The following is a 21506-nucleotide window of genomic DNA, read 5'->3' as shown; positions in this document are numbered from 1 at the left end:
ACATAATCTGAGATATGGCAAATATTTGGAAACATATGGAAATCCAGATGTTCTCTCACATCGTTCTGGAAAAGATCACTACAGACTATGCTCAATAGATGCCTGTTATGAGCTTACACTTTTATTTTTAGGGAAATGCTATAAAAAAAAAAAAAGAGAAATTGATCCTAATGGTAAATGACATTTTAGTTCAGTCACAATTACAATCAACCAGACTTACTCTTAGCATTAGTAGCAGGATATGATCCTTAAGTTCATACAGGGTTAAGTTTGTCATCCTTAGAGATTTCCTAATGACCCTTGTTATCTAAACCCCAACTCGAAATGGTGGCTGTGTATTATGTTTTCAATGCACATCCTCAGACATATTAGGACAAGAAGTGAACCTGACAGGGAGAAGAATATTTCCTTTCTCCTCTGAAATGCCCCAGGAGGGTTTTCTGCAGGTGACCTCCTCAGACCTTGGCTCTACATTAGAGTTATTGTCCTGAGAGAAGATTCAGTTAAAACACACAATTCATTTCATATAGTGCTCTTGAGTTTATTCTTGATGGCAGCTAACTTGTAAAATTTTATTATGGATTCTTCTTTGGTTTGCTTGATGGAAAACAATTATTCTATCATCAGGTCTAAATGATATACATTGCTGGACTATACAATTTTCTTTCCATTACTATTTTCAGATAAAATGTCAATTTCTGCTTAAAAAGAAGTTCAGAACATCTTTCCTAACATATTATCAATACATTAATTTAGATTAAATATCTGTGTTCAAACAGGTCTGGTATTTTAAAACAAGACATGACTTCTGAATACAACCTGTTGATTACAATAATGATGATGATGTAACAGTGTGCTGGTGTCTCTAATTGTTGCAGGCAATACACAAATGCTTGGTAAAAGTTCCTCTATGCCTGAAACTGCTCATACTCTCACCAGACAGAAAGCCACGGTGCAGCAGAGTCCTAACCTAGGAAGTGAAGCTGCAGCACAGAAAAACATGCAACTCCTGCCCAAATAAACAGGCTATCTCTGAGAAGCAGCTGTGTCTCCACAACCCTGCACAGCCAGCAGCTCAGCCCCAGCAGCATCAGGGACCTGTCAGTGCAGCACTGCCCTGCTTTTCCAGCTCTGCTTCCAGAGCTGGCCTGTCCACAGGGAGCTCAGATATCTCTGCACTTCATTTCCGAGGGCAGGTGTGCCCCACACGACTCAGAGGGCTTGAGAAGGGCTTTGCTGCCACCTAGAACCAAGACTACTAAATCCCAGCTGAGAAGAGCAGCTGTAAGGCTGTTCAGGTGTGAGCCTTCTTAGTCAGTGGAATTCTATCCACAGTAGCCTTGGCATTTACCTAGGGGAGAGCGTCATGACAGCAGAGCTAAGCCCATACAATTTATTTACGAGCATGTTTTGAGACGATTGTGGAGTGAAACACATGACCTTGAAATACATGGCTCTACAAGGACTTTGGCAGGGAGCTATTCTTATGCCACAATAAAATGTTCAGTGCTGTGACCCCACCCTGGTTTCATGTCATTGCCCTTACACCTCCTCCAGAGTAACGCTAGCCAAGGCAAGAGGCTAAAGCCAACCTCTCTCTCTTGCCTAAGCCTATATTTTCTCTAAGACAAGTAAAAGTGGATAATAAACATATCTGCAAGCTCTTAAAACTTCACCAGGATTAGAGAAAACAACCCACCCATCTACAAACTGCAGCAGGTGCAGTGCCTTGTGACCAAAGGCGTTCTCAGAAATGGGTAAGTCTGAGTTGGATGGGCCTATTTCCTGGAAAAATAGAGTATTTCAGGTGCTATGTGCCCTCTCTCCTTTACAAACACATGCATTGGAAGTCTGATTCATATTCAAAAACAATCAAAAATTCCCACTGATTTCACCAGGCTTCAGGTAAGATGGTCTGTGCTAACAGGAGGTTAAGCCGAAAATATTTGTAACAATCCTTTTCTTTTAAATCCCCAGGAAACAGACATTTTTGTTCAGAATGAGGTTCACCTCTTATCCCCCAAATGTGCAGTTCCCAAGCTGCTGTTTCTAGTAGAACTTTCTCTTGCAAAACACTCTACTGAAAAATTCACAGATACTTATTGAGCCATTATTCATATATTTGCTATATATCAAGCGAAAAATCCAAGCCACTAGAAATATTATGCAGCTTCTTCAGTGCACTGTACAGTCAGATTGCTCTGATGAGATGGCAGATGCAACCTAGGAAATTAAAGTAAAGCCAGCACTGTGGATTTGTATTTTGAATCTGGTTGAAAGCACAAGGAACATTTAAAGCAGCTTTGTACAAAGCCCATTCCCAGGGATGAATCTTGTTTTTGTAGCAAGTATCATGGTGGGGTAAAGCCTGTTGAAAAAGCCCAGGTCTCCTGGAGGAAAATGTTCAGAACGTGATTTTATTTAAGGTTTATTACAGTGTCCTAGGAAATCATTCAGTGGGTTTTTTCATGCTTGCATATAGCCTTGAACATCAATTTGGAGGCATGCAGAATTATATGATTCCATGAAAATTAACATGGTAATGAATATTAACATGACAATTAATAATACACTTAAACGTGTGTCATGCAGTTGAGTGAGCCAAGAATGAACCAAATGTATTGTACCAACTAACCCCCCACAGTTACAAGATAGAAATGAACAGCATTTTGTAATTATACACAGTGACATATTTTCTCATATCTACTGCCAAAAAAAATATCACTTTTTGGAATTAAAAGAGAGAGCAGCAAATAGAAACAGCTATGTCATCAGTAATCGCAAACATGTTTTCAGCTCCAGCTTCTGATAACTATCCAAAGGCGTTCTTTTAATTGGTAAAATTGACAACTATCCAAAAATAAAGGAGTCCTTAAGGGCCATGCTTACTCCTAACAAGTCAGATAAAGAAATCAGAGTACCTAGAAAGTTTTGTGAGGAGATGGGAATTAGCAAATAAGCAGTGCAACTGAAAAGTAAATGGTGCTGCTTGTAAAGGGGCTTTTTAGGTATTACAAGACTCTATTAATTTTGCCCCATGGGGTCCGATCAAGTTGTCCATGAGAGGTGGACAACAGATTGACTTACAGTATTTAAAATACAACCACCTCTCACAGGAACACTAAGAGGATTGCTTAGGACAAGTCTGCTTAAGACAGGCACTCTCCAGCACGTGATAAAACAACCTGGCGAAATCCAAAACAACTTTCCAGCTGATACAGAGTCAGAGAAATTGGTCCCAGAGCTTTACAACTAAAAGATGCTTTGGTAGGGCATTATTCTTAGATGCAGGTGAGACCTCAGTCCAAGATGTTCCTCAGTGGTAGTGGGAGAAGCTGATGATCCCGCTCACAGGTAAAGTGGCTTGTGTGAACGAGGTCTATAAAATTATCCAAAGGCAGGCAAAGGGAGACTCTGCCAGGTCTCCTCTGCAGCCAAAAAGATGTTTCACCAGCCTGATCATGTTTGAACATTAATCCTTACTTAACAAGGATTATTGTTTGATAACATCACAGGCAAGCAGGAAAGTAAGGTCCCTACTCTGAACTTTCTTATCTAAAGAAATTTTGTCTTTCAAGCATCACACTATATCCCTGTTAAACAACGAAGCCAGAAGCCCACAGACTCTGCTCCTCATGAACTGAACAGGAATTAGGATACTGAAAGCATCTAATATTCTGTGTCTGGGGAATCCAGAATACCAAAATAACTGCAGGTCATAGATGGCACACAAGTAATGAAAAACACCTTCAGTGGGAAGAGCCTCAGTGCTGGTCATCTCTAGCTGGACCTGACCAGGAGAGTTCTCAGCAAGTGAAAAGTCTCTTTATTCACCTGGCTGAACAAACAGGTACTAAAATGTACCTATAAGAACTACAAATCTCTGTTTTCTTCCCACACAGTGTATTCCATACGTCCCATATCAATATTTTGCCATTTTCTACTGATTATTGTGTGAGAAGCAAGTTGCAAGTTCCTTTGAAATCAGCATGTTTCCCCATGATTAGCTGTCTCCTGTCCATTTTTAGTGTTTAAGTGAATAAAAACACTGTATTCAAAGAATAATTAATAAAGCTTCCTGGGGCCCAAGAGTTTCCACGGACATAGCTTTGTGTACACCATAAACTATGTGTAAATATGTACTTGGACAGTTGTTGAAAACATGTCTAATTTTTCCCAAACACCACAGCTCTTTCCAAACAGCATAGTTTGATGGCATAATGCACATTTAAAGATTTTTTAAGTCTGTTTTATTTATAGCTATTTACTTAATAGAGTACATCAAGCCTTCAAAATCTTTGTGGGCCATGTGTGAACTAAGTAGGCATTCAACCATTGTTCTAAAAACATGTGTCATCTACACAGTTGATCAATCTGTAGAAGACACTACAATCAGAACCTGCACTCGGAAAAAAATAAGGCTTGACTATTACCTGAGCAGTGTTACCATGATACTTCTACATCCACAGGGACAATTCTGCTTCTAGGATGCCAGTTGTAAATCCAAAGCATGTCCATTAAACCAATGATCTTTTGCTCTTCTTTTCTTCTTGATAAGTAGTAGGATAATTCAACTCTTTGTGAAACACATGGAAAGTTACAGAGGAGGCAAAGCCCACTGCTAGTAAGATTTCCACTAATTCAGGTTAAAATACAGTAGGAACCAACATTTAGTGATGTTCCTCTCTACTTCAGCTGGCCTCTTTCATGTAAAACTTAAACTGAAATCTCTTTTCTCAAGTATTATAACATGCTCAATTCAAACATGGTAACAGAGGTTGGGAAAGAAAGAATCCAGTGAGTAACACACCACAAGCCTGAATTATTTTAAGACATACTTCCCATTGAGTAGGTCAGGTACAAAAACCTGGTTTCCATTTCAGTGCTGTCACTATGTTCACGGTATCCTGTTCATCTCTGAACAACACACCTCAGTTTTCTCCCTCTGCAAAGTCCTTTGCAATTTGTTTTGAGACATATGGGTGCAAAGAGTTCTCTAACACCTAAAAATGGTTACAATTGGTTTTGGTGTTGTCACTGTTGTTAAGCAAAGTTTCTTTAAATGCTCAAGTTACTCTTCTGTCTTGTGCAGAAACTACTACAGTAGTATCCCAGATACTATTGCATCACCAAAAAAACTGGAAGATATTCAGAGCACTTAAGAGATCTGCAGAGACTCAGACCTATCAGTGTAAAGTGCACCAAACAATTCACCACAGGCCTATCTATATATCACAGATATCAAACTCAATTTTAAATCCAAGAAAGGAAAAAAAAAAGAGAGATATGAAATTCATATACTGTAATTAAATGGAAAACACATGCAAACCGTAGCAGAAAAATAATAGAAACATGAATCGTGTATGTTGCATCTGTCTGTTATTATGGTAGGAGTGGCAATGATTAGTAGAAATAGGGTTGCAAAATTATTTCTTATATAATATCACTTCCTGTGCCCACAGGGTAAGCGTGATAAAGACAACTCACCCTTAGGCAAGAGCAAAGGCAGAAAGCAGAGTCCTTTCTGCTGGGAAAGAGGAGCACTCGGTTCCACAGAAGCCTTGGCAGCCAAAGGAGGTGCCGACTTCGCACCCTTTGAAGGTACCAGCAACCAGTCTTGGAGCTGGCACACCTATCTGAGAGAAAGATAACACTGCCAGGGACCTACTGCCTAGATATCCTGGTCAACGAGAATCTGCTCCAGAATCATTCTGCACAAGGGAAGGATTGTGACAACGCTCTGAAAGCCCTGAAACGTTGATTTTGGGGACAGTGTTATGCAAATCCAATGGTGTATAAACATGAACTTTTACATATACACTTAGACTGGGAACTTGTAATTACGCACACACATGGATGGCCCCGCTCCCAGGGAGGATATTCCCATACTCAGCACTGTTCAGGAGTGTTGTGCCATGTCTTTTTGCGTATCAAATGTAAAACAGCTCCGTTAACACGCAGACACGGGTGTCTCTGGGGTCTCCTAGTACGTACATGGCTGAAGAGGCAGCAGTCAGGCATTGCACATAATGGTGATGGGCTGTGCTTTCACTCTGAGAGTTTAACCCCGAGGTCTTCCAGAAGCAAAACTCAACACATTGCCTAAGACCACACGATAAAGCAGCGGCAAGCTTGAGCTGGCAATCTGGGTGGAGGATCTCCCCCCTCCACCCAAGCCTGACTCACTGCAGCTCCCTGCAGCTGAAATATGAAGGGGCAAGATCTCTGATGGTGGTTGATGCAAGCAATCAGTTTGGCTGCCTCTTGGAAGTGCTGAAACAGGTGACCTTACTGGGGACATCTGAGGTTAAGTTCCACTTTGGGTCTTCTGTCCACCAGAAACCAGGGTGGGCTGCAGTAGATTTCACTGATGCTCTCTGTGCAGCTTCATTGACTCCCAAACATGCAAGGAAGAGGAAGTTAAACTGGCTTTAAGCATCTCTGCTTCCTCCTGATTCCGTGAGCTGCATCACTCAGGTACATCACTACAGTGCCCAGCTATGGCACACATGTCCAGTCCTTACATATATGCTGCTTTGAGCTCTGCTGCATTAACATAACCAACATAAACACCCCTGGATTCTTTATGCACCGTGCTGGGTTTGGAAAAGGTGGGGTGAAGAAGGTATTTTCTGCCAACAGAATTTTTCATAAGAGGCACAGTCACCTTTTGCTATTACAAATACAAGAGCAATAACAACATATACAGACCCAAGCAATAATGGAGATTCTGGCAGATATTTTTTCCCTGTCATAATCACACTAGGCCTAAGGCAAGGTTTTCCTCTACTTAATAAAGAAAATGGAAAGGTAGGGAGAAAACTAAAATTAAAAAAAAAACAACCCTGCATTGCCTCTCAAATTACAAAACCTGCTAAATATTTAGGGCATTCTTTCCCACAAACATTTCAAGTGGATGAGAAAGAGGTTTGTCTTCTTGACAGTTCACATCCTCTTGTGGGCCAGGCTCATTCCTCTGGAAGCTCACTGAAGTCAATGGTACAGCAGCAGGGATGACAGATGAAGCTCACGATCCCCATTTTAGTGGTACCTATCCACCATTCACACAAATCAGCTCAGGATTAAGATGCAAGTGAAGACACTAAAGGTGCAGGTTGAGGAGACGACTAAAACAGCATAAATAGTCTAAAATCTGTGGCAAATGTGCGTGTTTAATTCCGCTCTCAGTCTCTTGGCTAGAAAGGAAGGGCTTGAATGATGTAACAGTAACTGTTTTATAGTATCTGCTTAGAGTGACATGTATTCTTGCTGTTTGGGGGGGGGTTCCCCTCAGTTGCAGTGAATTGCCATCCCATGCTTTCATTGCATGCCAGGTTATCTTCATAGTAGAGAACAAATTGACAAGTGCTGACAGTTGACTAGCGAAGGGTCACTCTGCAAAGAGCTCCTATGTTTGCAAATCATCAGCTCTAAACTTCTTTCGAAACACCAACAAAACTTCCCTGGCCTTTTAAACTGGAAATAGAAAACCTGATTTCAATAACAGGCCCCAGCCAATCTGAGTTGATTAGCAACTGAATTAGAAGTTGACCTCAAGTCCAAATGAAAATCAGTGAACAGTCATCAGATCGAGTAAAAATGAAAGTGAAGAAGACAAAAAGCCATACCTGTAGTCATCCATCCAAAATGAAGTTATCAGCTATCAAGTAAATAACTGCTATGTTAAAAGCTTTTTCACGTTAGGCCACTTGTTCTTCACAATAATTAAAATACAATGTTTTAATAAAAGAGTTTCATTTATATTCTGATAGTCAAGCTGGCACTTAACTTGATTTGCGGCTGTTCTCAATTAGAACTGTTTATGGTCTCCAAAATCCCTTCTTGGATGCTTCTGAGGTTCTGCACCAGAAAGAGGAGGGGAAAACTGGCAAATCAAAACAGAGATGTGAGAACTGTACTGGGGAAAAAAAAGCAACATCCCCCCCCTCTCCAGAATCTGGATTCTGAACTAAACCAAAGCCAAGCTGCAATGAAATGTAAAACTTTGGCCAAATTCCTAAATTCTAGTATCATGATTTTCATTTACAGTACTTATTTTGCAGCCCATATTGATTTCACATTGGGCAAGCCACCATTTTTAAGACAAATTTTCCATTTGCAAGGTTTTCATCTGCCATTTCCCAGCCCTACGTCCCACAGCGAACTTTCCACACCCGACCCAGTTTGAGCTGGATCCCCGAGTCACAGAGCTGCCCTTTGACAACCCCATCCCCACTGACAGTGAGGGTGAGCATGTCCCATGCCACCCTGGCCTCCCATCACCCAATTTGTGTCTGGAGGCCACCTCACTGCCTAACAGGGTGCTGAAGCACAGCACTGTGCAGCACACGCCCTCTGATATCACCCTCCTGACTGCTTTGCAACAGGGAAAAGATGAGGACATGACAGAGAAGCAGCACTGTTCTTCCTCACTTCAAAAGACAATACCACAGTATTAATAATCCCTCACACTTACTAACACCCAGCTTTCTAAACAGTAATTAAAGATGCCTTCTGGTGTACCTGCAAAGGAAACATGATTTTTGTTCTCCACAAGGACCACACTTTCTTTAGTGACTTCTGATTAAAGGATCCGACCTTGAGCACTAAAGGCTTAATTTCCAGGGGTACAAGCAACTACAGGTCATATTGTATAACCTTCTAACAGTGCCTAATAGCAGCTAAAAGTTAAAATCTGGTATTTTCAGCAGAAAGCTTCACAGTTCTTCATTTCAGACACTTTCTGTAAACTGCTAATCAGCAATTTTGAAAGAGGGGCAGGATTCATATATCAAAGATTGTGAAATCTGTTTAATCATTTCTACAAATACATATTAAAAAAAAAAAAAAATCCCTTGCTTATTGCCCTGACATTGCCAGGGATGAATTAAAGCAGCATTCTGAGATTCACTATACTGACTGTTCATTGGCTCATGGTTCTCCTTTTACTTTTAATCTTCGAACTGGCCAAAGCTTTTACCACTCACCATTTCTCCAGAAATTAAGCCTTCTCCAAGCACTAGCTGGAAGTGAAAAGTGGTGACAGTTAAAGCCCTGCCCACTCAGAAAACCCAGTGCAACCTGGGTGAGCCCAGAGACGCCAAGTCACTGCTCTGTCTAATTACAAACCCGAGGCAGATTAACCTTTGATGACTAAATTAATCTTCTAAATAAAATGAATATGCATCAGCCTGCAAATTAGGATTAAATGCTTAGCAGAATCTTTATGTGATCAAGCAGGTTTTGTGGTGCAGATGTTAACCATTAACATGAAGCAATAAAATCATTCTTTTTTCTTATAATAACACCTAACAATTCCAAAGCCACCTTTCATCTGAGAATCTCAAAGGGTTTCATAAACATAATTAATTAACCCTCTCAGCATCTGAGACAAGAGCATAATATTATCCCCATCCAACAGCTGAAGAAACAGAGGCACAGCCACGTCCTGGATTGGGGGCCTCTCACTGTGCGTAAGGTGGGTGTTAAAAATACTTTGAAGAGAAAGAAAAGAGCAGGTTTACGCTGCCTTCAGCCCTTCTCTCATGCAGACTGGCAGGGTAGCTTCTCCATGAGGCTGAACTATCAACACACACTCATGTCCCTCTCCCAGAAATGCTCACGGAGGTTCTGTAGACACGGAAACACGGGAGAGGAGGCACCGCTGGAGCAGCACATCCCTCAGTACCAGCACATCTTTCACTGTGAAAAGCAATGGGACTTGTCTCACTACAAATCAGATGGAAACAAACATCACACTCCCCTCAGGTACTACATAATTCTGAAATAAGCCATTCCAGCAATTTGGGGTGAATCTTTTTAGAGAAAAAAATTGTTTCTTGATTTTTTTGGGCACTGGGAACTACCAGTCCCTTAAAGACTCTGTTCCTTGCACATACAGTTATAACAATTTAGTCACAAGTAGACTCTAATGGTGGCACTCCCACTTTTTTTGGTGGAACACCTGTCCTTGCAACGTGATTCCTATGTCTACACGGAGTAAAATGATTGCATGGAATGCTACCACTTCCACCTGCATCCTGACACCAATATGGGAAGAGATGTGGCCATAGTTCTTCCAGGCTCTCCCAGAAGACCAAATGGTTTAAGGGAATCAAAGAAACCTTCTGCTGAGGCCCACTTTCTGTGCTCCCTCTTCCAATGGGATATTCATTTCCAAGTGGTTTACAATAGGGAATTTGGACAAATGTACACATCGTGACTTTTCAGCCTTACTCCCCCTGATTTGAATTTCATTAGTTTCAAACATTATGCATTTCATTATTATCAAACTGTAAAAATTAAGTTTTAATTTGATCTAGTTGAATCAAAAATAATGTAACAGTACTGCTGAGCTATGGACAGGCATGTGAGAATTCACATTCTTGGTAATCCAATTTGTTGGCACGTTTTGTTGTCCAATCATAGCAGCTTCTCCTGGTGTGTAAGTTTTCCTTTTATGTAAACTAATCTGTTGGTGTAAAATGTCTGTTGCTGCAAACGTAATTTTATTTGTTCAAAAGGGTAACTGGATAAGTTCTTAAGGTCAGTTTAAATTTCTTGGCTATGAATAGGAATCTTAAACTATAAATTAACCAATATTTTAGACTATTGACATCACACGTATGATTTTTGGCATGTAAGTGACTTCCACAGCACTGGGGGTTAGACATTTAAAAGCATTTCTTGTTTTCATACAATGGCTTCTAAAATCCGTGGAAAAATTCCAAGGACTTTAATAAGCTTTGGATTGGGCACATTATTACTGTGAATGTAATTCTTGATACCTCTCCTAACATCTAGGCCATGTGAGAAACTTAGGAAAGGCAATTAACATTCCTCCATCGACTTTAGTATTTACATTTGAAATTTACCATTTAAGACTTTAATTCTCCATAAAACTGCTTAAATATACATAACTTCAGTGTTATTTAAATGTTTTAAGATCTTCCTGAAATGATCCGCTAATTAAAATCACTTACTTAATTTAGCACCTTAAATTTACCTTCTTTTATTTGGATGGAATTGGATTTAAGGTGCAGGTTTTGTTCATTTTCTTTCTGAGAAAATCTTAATTTGGAAGGAAAATTACGGTTATATGGAAGGGAGGAGGATGTCTTGAAGGCTGCAAACTTTAACTGGTGGTAATCATTAGCTACCATGTATGACATGATGTATGCAATTAAGAAATAAATTTATTGCAGAAACTTGGAATTATCAATTAAAAAGTAGTCAGTGCAGTCCCACAAGGTCTGATATGATTACCTGTGTTATCTGGGCTGTCGCTTCCAATGCTGGTTTGGGTCTCAAAGACCTCAGAGGGGTGCTCCGTGTGTCGAGTTAAATAAGTGAGACAACCTTAGTGGAAAAATGCAACAGTACAAGGGGGTGCAAACACAACTGTTCTAGAGGAGAATGAAGACATCAGCTTCAACCTGAATATTATGGGCAAACTGTTCTTCCTTCCTGCTGTACTTCCAAATGGACCGACAGGGCCACTCCACTTGTGGCTGTCCCCCAGTGCGCCTGGTGGGTTAGGGAATGTTGAACCTCGGGGGCATTAAAGGACACTCCAGCCTGTTACATTTTTTTTTTTCTTATTTATTACCTCTGCAGACTTTGATTTTTCCTTCTTCAGTTTCCTCAAGTTTAAGGTCAGAAGTGACAGTTAAATTATCTAGTCTGACCTTGTATATATGCCAGGCCACTAAGGTAAACTCACTGACCTCCTTTTCTTTAAGCTCCCTGTCATAACACTGATCCACAAATAGGTCTCAATTATGAGGCAGTAAATCAGTGTAAAAAAATAAACAGCTCCTCCCACCCGCCTTTCTCTCCAAAATCCCAACTCCAGCAAAATTCTGTTGCTCACTCTGAAACAGAATGAAAAATTTGGCATCCTCTGATGAATTAGATTTTGTTTCTTGTGTAGAGTGTCTCACATCTCTATTGCTCTGGGCTCTAGTTTGGACTAAAAATAAAATTAATAGAAACTGTCACCTCATCATATTTTTTACCTGATTGGTGTAGATGGATCTTAAATACTTTATATTCAGCTATATAGAGGCTGAGTACACCTATTTATGAATTCACATCCAAATCGAATGAAGTTAAAACACAAGTTGTTCATCTGCAGACTCAGTATAAAAACCTAATTTTTTCTAGCACTGTATAACTTCTTCAAACCAATATACATCAAGAAGCCTAACATACTGTTCACAACTCCAGTACCTGCCTACACAGTAAAACTTTTGACATTTACCAGAAACAGAGAAAAAGAAAATAACAGTCCAAAACTCATGATAACATTTTTCAGGGTATGATTTGAAGACTGTCTCTTGGCTCCACAATAAAGACTGTTGAAGACACAAGAAGCCTGACAGACAGTGATTGTCTCCTCTTTCAAAACTCTGCTGACAGCATCAACTGTTGTTCACTTTGGTATCAGGGGGTGTCAGGAAGAGTGAAACACTGCTTACCTTATGCGTCATGCAAAATTTAGCACCCCTGTCTTTCCCTGGATTCACCCCAGGAGCGTTCCAAAACATGCACAACAAAACCACATGAAACTCAGATGATTTCAGATCACGTTACAAAGTCAAAACACAGAACAGATTCACAGAAACATTTGCTAAGGTTCACCAACCTGTTGAGTGAACCTGGGCCCAGTTCCAAGCAAATCTGGATTGATTAATGTTTTCTTTAAATCAACATCACCTGATGTTCTTTGCTACTGATGTGAATCTCAGCTTTTCCTTTTCTCCTTGGGATTTTGGAGTGGTGTAAGTACACAGCTGAAAACACCACATGGATTGCACATCCATCTATGTATAACTGAGGAATATTTTATCACCATTTCTGCAACACAATAAAATATTGCAAAACCTGCATCCCACCAGCCTTGTCAGTATTTTGCACTATTACTAGCTTTTTGGGGAGAGCTCAGGTTAGGGCTTTTTTCAAACTGTTCATGCATTTAAGAACATGGCAGGAAACGAGCTCTTTCTACATTTCAAACATGGGACCAAATCGAGATATACTCAGCTCTATGAGGAATGGACCCCCTGACATCAATGGAACTACTTATGGATTAATATACCATCACCCATTGTGATTGAAAGCTACTGTAAATAAGCTTTGGAAACCATATTCCAACTACAGTTGTGCTCAGTGGTTTGTAATATTCCAGCACTTGCTAAATATAAACAAATGAAATAAAGTGGGAGATAGTGATACTCTGATTTCTGTTCGCACTGACTGTACATTTGTTGGAGGTGTCTGAGCAATCAGAACACTACATAAATACCTTGCCATGCCTGTGGGATCTCATGCTAGCTTATAATCCATCACTGAAGACAGCAGCAGCTCTTGAAGACATGCTAAAGCACTTCTGAGGTTGAATGTAATTCATTGTTACACTCTCCGGTTGCATATTTATTTCCTCTCACAGGAAGAAGTGGCTACACGTGGAGCAGTTGTATGCTGGAAATTTCACTTAAAATTTGCATCATATTAAACAATTACTGACCAAAGGCTCTGTAATTTGTCAGTTGGTTTATCTTCTCCCTTCTAAACGAATTCTTTGTCAACAACCTTTACATTCAGGAGCTCTGCCTTGACACACAGCTTGTCTGTACCTATATCTTTATTTGGAAACTGCACAACTTTTCAGGATTGAGACACGTAAAACCATCCAGATAAAAGAAGAACCTGTCCCACCATGTCCTCGTTACACACAGGTAAGTATGTATTTTGTGTGCATTAAAAAAAACCTGTTTATCACATAGTTGTGTTATTCATTTTCTTAATTTCTGACTCCCAGTTTCAGAAAAACAAAAAGCTGAGGAAAATGTTAAAGAACTGCCAAAGTTTCTGTTGGAATAGAAAAGGAACAGGAATATTGTAAGACAGACTGTTCCCTCAATTTCTTCTGGCCAATTTGTAGCCCCAGGAGATCTGCACAAACTTTGAACAAGCACAGAGGCCTGGCAGTGCTGACATGAGCTGAACTCCTCTCGCCTTGTGAAATTCAACCACTGCAACTTCATAGGCAGCTTTGGCCAAATAAAGAGAAGATCAACCCAAAAGAAAAAGAGATTCAAAACTGACTGGATTCTTAAGGAGAATTTTTGTCATCAACTGAAAAAGCCCCCGGTGTTTCGTCAGGGAACTTTCTAGCAGCCTAATCTTTCACTTACATGTTTGCATTGCTGGAGTCCTTCCCCACTGTCCTGGGTTCCTGTTTTTCTTTTTACTACTGATTTAGATGTCGGTGTCCACTAATCATCTAAAAAAAAGGAATCTTTAATGTCCAGGCTGTAAATATGCCACTGAGTCCCAAGAGCCTCGCATATGTCAAAGGCATGAAATGATGGCCACGAGAAAGGGAACTCTACATCTGTGTTTGCTTAGCAGAAGAACTGCAGGGCTGACCTGTGGACTGATGTGGCTGTTTAATATGGTCTCTGCAAACCGTTCAATAACATCAGAACTGCTGGTTAATCCTCTTACCAGTACCATTGACATTATTTCATGTTCTACTAATTCCAAGCCATCTGCAGAAATACTTGCCTCTCTTGGCAAGTCAATACAGAGTGGCCGAATTTTTTAAAAGGCTGCAGCTCTAATCTTCCAGGTATAATTTCAGAACAAGGTTATTATTTTTTTTATAGGAACATTTTTGCATAATCTTCTAGTCTGAGTCTCACCTCATTTTACTTGTCCAAGTCAGGAGTACAGGTAATGCAAATGCAAGGGAAGGACTGAATTTTGAAATTGAATATTCTGAAACAAATATCCAAGTATATTTTGAGACTGTATCTCCAAAAGTATTCAGATGCAAAAACCTCACTTATTCGGCATTTGGAAGAATAAAAAATATATTTAAAATAAAAAAAAAAGTGGGATTTGAAAAACTTCACAAGTGTCCATATTTTTACTTTGTAATTTCTTGACCAGTTTTTGTAATGTTTTCCCTTTTATCTGGATTTCCTATGGAGAGTTTGTGGCAACCATAAAAATGGACACAATCACGTTTTTCACACGGCGATTCCCAATTCAGTGTTCAACATTACAAAACCCACTTAAAATTACTGGGAAAAGAAAGAAGATTGATAAAAACAATCTCTCTTAATGATTTTCCCATGTATTTCCAAAGAGTCACAAAGAGTGCTGGACCGTGAAGGGGAAGGATTCAAGGGAGTGAAAACTTCCTGACTTTGGAAGGAACCAATGTTTTTGAAGCTGTCCAATCATTCTTACCTCTCTTTGCAACCTTTAGGGAGTCACAATCCATCCAGAAGAATCAATTATTGAATGTAACAGTAAGAGCCTTGTGTCACCATTCCTGTCATGTCACTGTCTTCTGTCAGAGAGCACCGTGGGTCTGAAACCAAAGCAGACACCTGGTGTGAACAAACTGCTAAAAAAGCAAAGTATTTCCAAATGTGGGAGACTGGTTAACACCAATGTCCTGCTCAGAGTATTACACACCACAGAAACTGGTCGAGGAAAGAATGTTTCTATATACAATACACTCAGGCTCCCACTATCACTTAATCCCTCTTCCATCTGTGCCAAATTCCAGCTGCAGTCCGTACTCGCCTCCAAAGAACCAGAGCTAAGAGCAAAGTAACAGTCACATCTATTGGCTACTTCACCAGCATTTCACAACAGATATCACATGATTAGGTGTTAAGTGGGACTATTTGCACTTTTGCTTATGGCACATATAATTATGTAATTCTGTAGAATGCCAAATGACTGTTTAAGTAGCAGCTGCACAAAACAGAGATACTGGTTGGACAGCACAGCAAATGCAAACTTAAACCAGCACAGTAAAAAATGCACAGATACAGATACATCTATAGGTATTTATATAGCCTCGGGACTGTTGAATGTGGAACAAAAAGATCATGTCACTGGAACCATTGACAAGCAGCACTCTGCCTCTCCTCGTGCCTGTGGAAGTTTTGCCAGTGAGAGGTCGAGTCCTACAACACAAACTGTGGTTGGACAGAACCATAAAACATAATGGATGAAACCCTTGGAGCTCCTGTTTTCACCCATCAGCTGTTGGTGGTGTCTGTCACAGAGCAGGCTGGCACTAGATGACTCTGTCAGTGTTTTAGGGGAGGTGGCCTCACACATATTTGTGCACTGAATTTGTCAGTGCTTTAAAGTCTGTCTGCAAAGAACCTTGAGGACGAGGTGGGTGTAGACAAACCTCACACAGCCACCCTTTGTACAGTTTCACCTGGGAAATTAATTTAATAACCATCTCTGCCATAAAAAGTATGAAGAAAGGTACATTTAAGTTACTTTTCATATTTTTCAGATGACACACGTCCTAATTTCATTGCACAGAAGCAGGGCTTCCATGAGCTTCGATTAAAGGAATCACAAAGTATCAAGGTTAGTTTAGAGTGCTGCTATATTTTAAAATACATCCTTCTAAGCATATGGGTAAGATGGTGGCAGTGGTAGGAGTTTGCCACAGAAGTGCTCCACAGAGGTCAAAAGGAGATCACCATTTGTTTAATTTAAATAAATCAATTTGTTAAACAAGGAGCTGCTGAGATTATACAGTCAGAGGGTGGAGAGCAAAGAAAGATAATTATTTTTGTTTGCATAAATCATTTTCTTATTACTTGGGGATCAGGGTGGTATTGTTTGGGTTTGAGAAAGGAGGGCAAAAGAAGATAACTATCAATTTGCTGATCAGGGTTACATGGGATTTTGCTGCTGGGGCTGGAGAAAGCAAAGAAGATCATTATTTTTATTTAAATAAATCAATTTGTTGTGATCAGGGATCACATGAGGTTGTGCCATTTGCAAGGCAGGCATAGGAAATTCTCCTTTATGGATAGCTGGTTGCAGAACAAATGTTCAGGTACTTCTCTATCAAATGGAATAACGGACACAAAAAACCCCTTCAGGACCACAGAGCTGGATTTCTATTCCTTTCTTTTGAAAGACCTTGACTTTGGCATCTTGTCTCAAGTCTCCAACTTGAGTTAAAACAATCACTGTTACACTTTCAACACAGTGAATCAGGATTATATATATGCATGTGTGTGGACGTGTAGATAAATTAGATAGACAGATAGAAGATAGCAGCTACTGGGGCCTGATCCTCCAAAGCCCTTGCACTTTGGGGCAGTGACTGATGCAACCACTGTAAAAACTGTGATTGCCTTCCCAGGACGTAGGATCAGTTCTCCAGTGGGGAATATTCATTGAAATCAATGGCCATTCTGTGCACACACACTTTAAGGGCCTGATATTTGTTGCTTCTTTTCTGAGGCAATTAATGAAGCTCTGTGTGTAATTTTAAAGGCCCTTCATGAACTAACTGGAAATCTACAGCACTGAACATCAGTGAACTCATATCCAAAACTAATAGCTTCAGTATCACTGCCAAAACTTGACTAAGCGCTCTTTGTGCCTGCAAATGGGGTTCTGTAGGCAGTATCCTCCTATCTGCCTTCAAGGGATAATCTCCTCTTACAAATAAAACAATTGTTTCATTTGCTCATTGCAAGGGTTGAATGAGGCTGCAGAAATGAATCTCGCTGGTTTTGAATGTTCTCAAGTCAATCGAGAGCGGATTTGGGGAGTGGGGTTGCTTTTAATTAACATGTAGCTATTTGTAAAACTAGTTTAAAAAAATGTCTTTTCACAGGTTTGGATGTGACTCGTGGAAACTAATAGGCAAGCCATCGCTCTCACTATATCCAATTAAAAGATGGCTTAAATATAGTGTAAAAGTCAAAAATCCGTATCTTTGTGATCAAGGTGCCCCATATTTATTACCTCAGAGTAAAACGAATAATCTAGTTGTCTCTTTAACAAATGAAACAATGTTTAAGTAATTACAGAAAAGAGCAGGTCGAAACCATCCCTTGGATACTTTCAGAGCCAATAGCGTAGTCCAGGGGATCAATTTGTGCTTGTAACATGAATGATAAATCTAACTAAACATCTTTATTTTTACAGTACGTTAAAGAAGCATTTTTATTTAGTGCAGTCATATATCTCCACATTATTCTGAAGTGTGCTTCTTTATTGCTCTTATGTCTCCAGAATTGCCTGAGGAAAGCATCCTTTTCTCCTTGTGTTTCATTGTTGTTACCCTTGTAGAGTATAACATGCACAAACTTGATTATGATTAATTGAGGGCTTTGGCAAATTATGTTTTTATTCCTTTCCATCTAAGTCTTCCATCTGCTCAAGAAGAGAAAAAAAAAAAAAGAAATTTTACATTCATAAGGACAGTTAGGGCTTTCTGAGTAAATCATCAGAACAACTGGTTCAGCAGTAATGGTTACAAGCAAAGAAAGTCTTCCTTCAGTCTTACATCATCAACACTAATGCATTAATGCAATAATCACAACATTAATGCATCTGCATCCTATGAGTGAGGCTGAGAGAGGACGATAACTGGTCAAACCACATTTGATCCAAAATCTCACTGCAGAGCTGGAATTCCAAACTGAATCAAACCCAGTTTAGAATATTGCTCAATTAGATCCTACCACCAAAGAACCACTTAAAGCAGTCAAGTACAAAGTCTGTAAATATAAACACCTGTGTCCCTGGGCACAATGCATGTAACATCAAGCAGGCTATTTTTAAGAGGCTCTGTTGAAGTTCTTACCCAAGGTGATGCAGCTGCATAGACCAGTCCATTAAGACTGGTGCACCACATCAGATAAGGCCCTTCCTTCAGGGTTTATGATTCAGGTATAAATGCTTGCCATCCCCTGGAATCTGGCAAATGAGGTTACACTTGGCAGTCTGGGGTTTTTTTAATAGGATGAATGACAGAAGTAAGAAGTCATGTTTAACTTGTACGAATGCGAGGAGGAAAAGGCAGGGCTTTTTCATTTAAAGACAGCCTTGTTCTCCAGCCTTGCTGGCACATAGCACAGAGTGGCGCCTTTGGCTGATGAGAAAGCAAAATTATTGAGGAATTTGCTCCTCTGAGACCACAGAGTTGAAATAACAAAAATCCCAAACAATTTTGGCAACAAGAACGCAGATGCAATCAGTCTTTAAAAGGCTGGTCTGGAGAGCTCGTGGCATGGGGACAGGGGCTGGGGATTTATGACAAGGTCAGCACCAGTGGCATTTTTCTTGCTCAGCCAATAACGTGAATTGAGTTGTTGGCCTTGGCCCAGGTCCCTGTGAATAACACTCCAAGTGACTAACACCACACCACTCCTGAACCATCACTGAAGAAGGCAGGTTAAATCTGCACACTCGACACTGATGTGAACCACAGAGCACTGGTGTGATCTGTTACTGTAAATTGTCTGTAAAGGTGGTGATCTGGAGGGAGAGATAATAATCATCACCAAAGGTGGTTCTAATTGCCTGCAAAGATGGCATCTGACAACTAGCAGGGGAGTCACTGCAGTGTTCCTGCACACAGGTGGTCGGAGTGGAGGCTGACTAAGCATCAAAAGACAAGGAGTCTGTGGCTCAGCTGAACCCAACTAGATTTGGAGGTAGATACAGAAGCTAAACTTCCTCTGCCAAAGTTTGCAAAAGATTCTTGTCAAAGATGTACTGACAGCGATGCTGTAAAACCTCTCAGCACTTTGCTGAAGATTAAACTCTATGGTAGCTTCACAGTAGACAAAGAAACTGTTATAGGCATGGCTCGTGTAGAAAAAAAGAAGAAGAAAAACTAATTCTGTGGAAACAGCAATGCAACAGATGAACAGCACATAGCTGGTAATACAGAGGCACTGCCCATACTGTTGAAAAAAGCAGTCACTTCTTAACAAGGCAGGGTGCTTTAATAATCAAATCCAAAAGGGTTTTATTCCCAGTTGAGCCTCCCCACGTGTCGGTCAAGTCGCTTTCTGAGGCTCACAGAAAAGAGTCACTGCATTTACTCACCACTGCACAGGGATCTTACTAAGAACAATTCGCTAGAGTAACTTTTCCAGTGATATATATTGCCCTTTCCTGCTGCAATGACATGGTCTGGATAGAAGTGGGGAGGTCTGATGACTTCACCCCTCTAAGAAGCAATCCATACAACCCCAGGCCCAAACAGATCACCACACAGAATATCTGGTGAGATAAGTAATCTGGTGAAAAAGCTACAGGAATCTGTGGTCAGAACCCCCTGGAACTGTTGTCCCAGCTTGCTCTGGGGACTACTACAACATCAGTGTCCTGCTGCAGTCCTCCTCCCCTCCCTCTGCTCACACATCTTGTGTGTACAAGAGGGCACAGGAGTCAATTCATTCTGCTGTAGAAAGCTCTGCATGAAGTCACTTTAATTTGGCTTTGTGTGTGTGTGTGAATCTCATCCTGATACTTTCCGGGTTCTCAGGGAAACATTAGAATGGCAGCACAGCAGAAATGGAAAATGCATTCTCATTCTTTGGCAGCGAATAATTTATTTCATATCCACCATCCTTTTTTTTTTTCCCCTTCCCCTGCTGCCTGTGTTTGTGATTGTAAGGGAAATTAATTTCTGAAGAGTTTAGCTAATATTTATTGGTGAGAAAATTCTGTCAGCCTCTCAAGGTAAACAAGAACTGGTTCTGGCTGACACAGATTGAGTGTCACATGACTATCCTATTTTTCTGATTTAATAAATATTAACCTTTCTGCCTTTTAGTAGCATTGTGCAAGATTTTTGTTATCTTCTGATGTGAAAAGGCAAATAGCCAGTACATGCCAAAACTACTCCTATTATACAAAAAGGCAAATTTTCGTTATTTCATTTCAAGACAAGACATTGTTCAAATTAAAATTAAAATGCACACAGATTATATCTCCTTTTACACAAATCTATGCAAGATGCCATTCAGGGTGTGCCTCTTCTCCTAACCGCAAATTCTTCTAACATCAGATAAAAGAGATTTATTGTCGTATTCCCATTTTATCTTCTAACTTTTGCCTAGTGGGAAAGCATAAAGGAGACAGGAAAGCATAAAGGAGACAGGTGACCCCCCAAAAAGACTGTAGGAAAGGATCTTACATCAAGAGAGTTGGCAGAAACTCAGACGATCTTTTGGAAGTTGCCAACCTTGCCGAAGATTTTCCTCACTGCCTTGAGCAGATTCCTTTCCTTCTTTGTGCCTCAGTTTCCCAACTGTAAAGAAAAAGGTGCAGAAAGATATAATAGTTCTTTCCCCTTTTTTTCCCATCTTATTGCTATTGCAAATTCTTCCAGGCAAGGCTGATTATGCACTTAGCAGATGGGGGCTCCAAACTCAGCTGGAGCCTTTAGGCATTCCTATAGTATAAATAACAATAATAATGATGGAGTGTTAAAATAGGCAGAACTCGTTCTTTTTTCTCTGCAATGTGAATCAAACTGTGGCTGGACTTTTATTTAACACCACCAGCCAGTTTATTTATGAGAGGATTTATCAGAAGTGGTTGGGTTTAATTTCCTCTAATTCACGCTGTATGAAAAATGGCAACTGTCTGATTTTAATCTAAAACCTGATGAGAGGGCTTCCCAGAAATAACAAAAA

The 21506-nt window shown here is 40.2% G+C and overlaps 1 long non-coding RNA gene across 1 annotated transcript; it reads right to left on the bottom strand.

Moving 5' to 3' along the window:
- Positions 1-12753: 12753 nt before the first annotated feature.
- Positions 12754-21112, bottom strand: LOC113949018. The gene is made up of 4 exons (XR_003528309.1): positions 21005-21112; positions 15262-15385; positions 14199-14287; positions 12754-12794 (listed from the first exon to the last, which is right to left on the bottom strand). It is a non-coding gene; the product is annotated as an uncharacterized LOC113949018 (long non-coding RNA).
- Between the last annotated feature and the right edge of the window lie 394 nt (positions 21113-21506).

Source organism: Corapipo altera, unplaced genomic scaffold (assembly GCF_003945725.1).
Source record: "Corapipo altera isolate COAL_440 unplaced genomic scaffold, ASM394572v1 62, whole genome shotgun sequence".
Lineage (NCBI taxonomy): Eukaryota > Metazoa > Chordata > Aves > Passeriformes > Pipridae > Corapipo > Corapipo altera.
Note: the sequence above shows the minus strand (reverse complement) of the source record. Positions and strands in the feature narration are given on the sequence as shown.